This window comes from Phocoena phocoena, chromosome 6 (genome assembly GCF_963924675.1).
Source record: "Phocoena phocoena chromosome 6, mPhoPho1.1, whole genome shotgun sequence".
In the NCBI taxonomy this organism is placed as follows: Eukaryota; Metazoa; Chordata; class Mammalia; order Artiodactyla; family Phocoenidae; genus Phocoena; species Phocoena phocoena.
This window is the reverse complement of record NC_089224.1, coordinates 81,116,938-81,122,937: the sequence shown is the minus strand read 5'-3', so window position 1 is coordinate 81,122,937 and position 6,000 is coordinate 81,116,938.

Here is a 6,000-nt window from a genome sequence, read left to right as displayed (position 1 = left end):
GGGCGTGGCCTCCTCTTCCAACAAGGGGCTCTGTGTCTAGATGAAGTCTGAACCTGGTTAAGAGACCATGGCTTGAGATTGGTTCAAGATGGCAGAGTAGAAGGACATGCGCTCACTCCCTCTTTCGAGAACACCGGAATCACAACTAACTGCTGAACAATCATTGACAGGAAGACACTGGAACTCACCAAGAAAGACACACCACATCCAAAGACAAAGGAGAAGCCGCAATGAGCTGGTAGGAGGGGCGCTATCACGATAAAATCAAACCCCATAACTGCTGGGTGGGTGACTCACAAACTGGAGAACACTTATACCACAGAAGTCCTCCCACTGGAGTGAAGGTTCTGAGCCCCACGTCAGGCTTCCGAACCTGGGGGCCCAGCAACGGGAGGAGGAATTCCTAGAGAATCAGACTTTGAAGGCTAGCGGGATTTGATTGCAGGACTTGGACAGGACTAGGGAAAAAGAGACTCCACTCCTGGAGGGCACACACAAAGTAGTGTGCGCATCGGGACCCAGGGGAAGGAGCAGTGACCCCACAGGAGACTGAACCAGACCTACCTGCTAGTGTAGGAGGGTCTCCTGCAGAGGCGGGGGGTGGCTGTGCCTCACCGTGAGGACAAGGACACTGGCAGCAGAAGTTCTGGGAAGTACTCCTTGGCATGAACCCTCCCAGAGTCTGCCATTAGCTGCACCAAAGAGCCCAGGTAGGCTCCAGTGTTGGGTCGCCTCAGGCCAAACAACCAACAGGGAGGGAACCCAGCCCCACCCGTCAGCAGACAAGCGGATTAAAGTTTTACTGAGCTCTGCCCACCAGAGCAACAGCCAGCTCTACCCACCACCAGTCCCTCCCATCAGGAAACTTGCACAAGCCTCTTAGATAGCCTCATCCACCAGAGGGCAGACAACAGAAGCAAGAAGAACTACAATCCTGCAGCCTGTGGAACAAGAACTACATTCACAGAAAGACAGACAAGATGAAAATGCAGAGGGCTATGTACCAGATGAAGGAACAAGATAAAACCCCAGAAAAACATCTAAATGAAATGGAGATAGGCAACCTTCCAGAAAAAGAATTCAGTATAATGATAGTGAAGATGATCCAGGACCTCAGAAAAAGAATGGAGGCAAAGATCGAGAAGATGCAAGAAATGTTTAACAAAGATCTAGAAGAATTAAAGAACAAACAAACAGAGACGAATACAATAACAGAAATGAAAACTACACTAGAAGGAGTCAATAATAGAATAACTGAGGCAGAAGAACGGATAAATGAACTGGAAGACAGAATGGTGGAATTCACTGCTGTGGAACAGAATAAAGAAAAAAGAATGAAAAGAAATGAAGACAGCCTAAGAGACCTCTGGGACAACATTAAATGCAACAACACTCGCGTTATAGGGGTCCCAGAAGGAGAGGAGAGAGAGAAAGGACCCAAGAAAATATTTGAAGAGATTATAGTTGAAAACGTCCCTAACATGGGAAACGAAATAGCCACCCAAGTCCAGGAAGCACAGAGAGTCTCATACAGGATAAACCCAAGGAGACACAGGTCAAGACACATAGTAATCAAACTGGCAAAAATTAAAGACAAAGAAAAATTATTGAAAGCAGCAAGGGAAAAATGACAAATAACATACAAGGGAACTCCCATAAGGTTAACGGCTGATATCTCAGCAGAAACTCTACAAGCCAGAAGTGAGTGGCATGATATACTTAAAGTGATGAAAGGGAAGAACCTACAACCAAGATTACTCTACCCAGCAAGGATCTCATTCAGATTCAATGGAGAAATCAAAAGCTTTACACCAAGCAAAAGCTAAGATAATTCAGCACCACCAAACCAGCTCTACAACAAATGCTAAAGGAACTTCTCTAAGTGGGAAACACAAGAGAAGAAAAGGACCTACAAAAACAAACCCAAGGGCTTCCCTGGTGGCGCAGCGGTTGAGAGTCCGCCTGCCGATGCAGGGGACACAGGTTCGTGCCCCCGTCCGGGAGGATCCCACATGCCGCGGAGCGGCTGGGCCCGTGAGCCATGGCCACTGATCCTGTGCGTTCAGAGCCTGTGCTCCGCAACGGGAGAGGCCCGCGTACCGCAAAAAAACCCAAAAAACCCCAAAAAAACCCAAAACAATTTAGAGAATGGTCATAGGAACATACATATCGATAATTACCTTAAACGTGAATGGATTAAATGCTCCAACCAAAAGACACAGAGGTGGTCTCTAAAGAGACCATATGAGTAGCAATACTCATATCAGATAAAGCAGACTTTAAAATAAAGAATGTTATAAGAGACAAGGAAGGACACTACATAATGATCAAGGGATCAATCCAAGAAGGAGATATAAAAATTATAAATATATATGCACCCAACATAGGAGCACCTCAATACATAAGGCAACTGCTAACAGCCATAAAAGAGGAAATTGACAGTAACACAATAATAGTGGGGGACTTGAACACCTCACTTACACCAATGGACAGATCATCCAAAATGAAAATAAATAAGGAAACAGAAACTTTAAATGACACAATAGACCAGATAGATTTAATTGATATTTATAGGACATTCCATCCAAAAACAGCAGATTACACTTTCTTCTCAAGTGCGCATGGAACATTCTCCAGGATAGATCACATCTTGGGGCACAAATCAAGCCTCAGTAAATTTAAGAAAATTGAAATCATATCAAGCCATCTTTTCTGACTACAATGCTATGAGATTAGAAATCAATTACAGGGAAAAAAACGTAAAAAACACAAACACATGGAGGCTAAATAATATGTTACTAAATAACCAAGAGATCACTGAAGAAATCAAAGAGGAAATCAAAAAATACCTAGAGACAAATGACAATGAAAACACGATGATCCAAAACCTATGAGATGCAGCAAAAGCAGTTCTAAGAGGGAAGTTTATAGCTATACAAGCCTACCTAAAGAAACAAGAAAACTCTCAAATAAACAATTTAATCTTACACCTAAAGGAACTAGAGAAAGAAGAACAAACAAAACCCAAAGTTTTCCCAGAAGGAAAGAAATCATAAAGATCAGAGCAGAAACAAATAAAATAGAAACAAAGAAAACAACAGCAGAGATCAATAAAACTAAAAGCTGGTTCTTTGAGAAGATAAACAAAATTGATAAACCATCAGCCAGACTCATCAAGATAAAGGAGGGAGAGGACTCAAATCAATAAAGTTAGAAATGAAAAAGGAGAATTTACAACAGACACCGCAGAAATACAAAGCATCCTAAGAGATTACTATAAGCAGCTCTATTGCAATAAAATGGGCAATCTGGAAGAAATGGAAAAATTCTTAGAAAGGTATAACCTTCCAAGACTGAACCAGCAAGAAATAGAAAATATTTCTTATAATGAATCACAAGTAATGAAATTGAAACTGATTTAAATCACAAGTAATGAAATTGAAACTGTGATTTAAAATCTTCCAACACACAAAAGTCCAGGACCAGATGGCTTCAAAGGTGAATTCTATCAAACATTTAGAGAAGAGCTAACACCCATCCTTCTCAAACTCTCCCAAAAAATTGCAGAGGAAGGAACACTCCCAAACTCATTCTATGAGACCACCATCACCCTGATACCAAAACCAGACAAAGATACTACAAGAAAAGAATATTACAGACCAATATCACTGACGAATATAGATGCAAAAATCCTCAACAAAACACTAGCAAACAGAATCCAACAACACATTAAAAGGATCATACACCATGATCAAGTGGGATTTATCCCAGAGATGCAAGGATTCTTCAATATACGCAAATCAATCAATGTGATACACCATATTAACAAACTGAAGAAGAAAAACCATATGATCATCTCAATAGATGCAGAAAAAGCTTTCAACAAAATTCAACACCCATTTATGATTAAAAACTCTCCAGAAAGTGGGCATAGAGGGAAACTAACTCAACATAATAAAAGCCATATACAACAAACCCACAGCAAACAACATTCTCAATGGTGAAACACTGAACAAGCATTTCCTCTAAGATCAGGAACAAGACAAGGATGTCCACTCTCACCACTATTATTCCACATAGTTTTGGAAGTTCTAGCCATGGCAATCAGAGAAGAAAAAGAAATACAAATTGGAAAAGAAGTAAAACTGTCACTGTTTGCAGATGACATGATACTATACATAGAGAATCCTAAAGATACCACCAGGAAACTACTAGAGCTAATCAATGAATCTGGTAAAGTTGCAGGATACAAAATTAATGCACAGAAATCTCTTGCATTCCTATACACTAACGATGAAAAATCTGAAAGGCAAATTAAGGAAACACTCCCATTTACAATCGCAACAAAAATAATAAAATACCTAGGAATAAACCTACCTAGGGAGACAAAAGACCTGTATGCAGAAAACTGTAAGACACTGATGAAAGAAATTAAAGATGATACCAACAGATGGAGAGATATACCATGTTCTGGGATTGGAAGAATCAATATTGTGAAAATGACTCCATTACCCAAAGCAATCTACAGATTCAATGCAACCCCTATCAAATTACCAATGGCATTTTTTACGGAACTAGAACAAAAAATCTTAAAATTTGTATGGAGACACAAAAAACCCCGAATAGCCAAAGCAGTCTTGAGGGAAAAAAACGGAGCTGGAGGAATCAGACTCCTTGACTTCAGACTATACTACAAAGCTACAGTAATCAAGACAATATGGTACTGGCACAAAAACAGAAACATAGATCAATGGAACAAGATAGTAAGCCCAGAGATAAACCCACGCACCTGGTCAACTAATCTATGACAAAGGAAGCAAGGATATACAATGGAGAAAAGACAGTCTCTTCAATAAGTGGTGCTGGGGAAACTGGACAGCTACATGTAAAAGAATGAAGTTAGAACACTCCCTAACACCATACAGAAAAATAAACTCAAAATGGATTCAAGACCTAAATGTAAGACCGGGCACTATAAAACTCTTAGTGGGGTCTTCCCTGGTGGCGCAGTGGTTGAGAGTCCGCCTGCCGATGCAGGGGACATGGGTTCATGACCCGGTCCGGGAAGATCCCACATGCTGCGGAGTGGCTAGTCCCGTGCGCCACGGCCACTGAGCCTGTGCATCCGGAGTCTGTGCTCCGCAGCTGGAGAGGCCACAACAGTGAGAGGCCCGCGTACCGCAAAAAAAAAAACAAAAAAAACCTCTTAGCAGAAAATATAGGAAGAACACTCTTTGACATAAATCACAGCAAGATATTTTTTGATCCACCTCCTACAGTAATGGAAATAAAAATAAACAAATGGGACCTAATGAAACTGAAAAGCTTTTGCACAGCAAAGGAAACCATAAACAAGACAAAAAGACAACCCTCAGAATGGGAGAAAATATTTGCAAACAAATCATCGGACAAAGGATTAATCTCCAAAATATATAAACAGCTCATACAGCTCAATATTAAAAAAACAAACACCAATCCAAAAATGGGCATAAGATCTAAATAGACATTTCTCCAAAGAAGACATACAGAAGGCCAAGAAGCACATGAAAAGCTGCTCAACATTACTAATTATTAGAGAAATGCAAATCAAAACTACAATGAGGTATCATCTCACACCAGTTAGAATGGGCATCATCAGAAACTCTACAAACAACAAATGCTGGAGAGGGTATGGAGAAAAGGGAACCCTCTTGCACTGTTGGTGAGCATGTAAATTGATACAGCCACTATGGAAAACAGTATGGAGGTTCCTTAAAAAACTGAAAATAGAATTACCCTATGATCCAGCAATCCCACTACTGGGAATATACCCAGAGAAAACCATAATTCAAAAAGACACATGCACCCCAATATTCATTGCAGCACTATTTACAATAGCCAGGTCATGGAAGCAACCTAAATGCCCATTGACAGACGAATGGATAAAGATGTGGTACATATATACAATGGAATATTACTCAGCCATGAAAAAGAACGAAACTGGGTCATTTGTAGAGACGT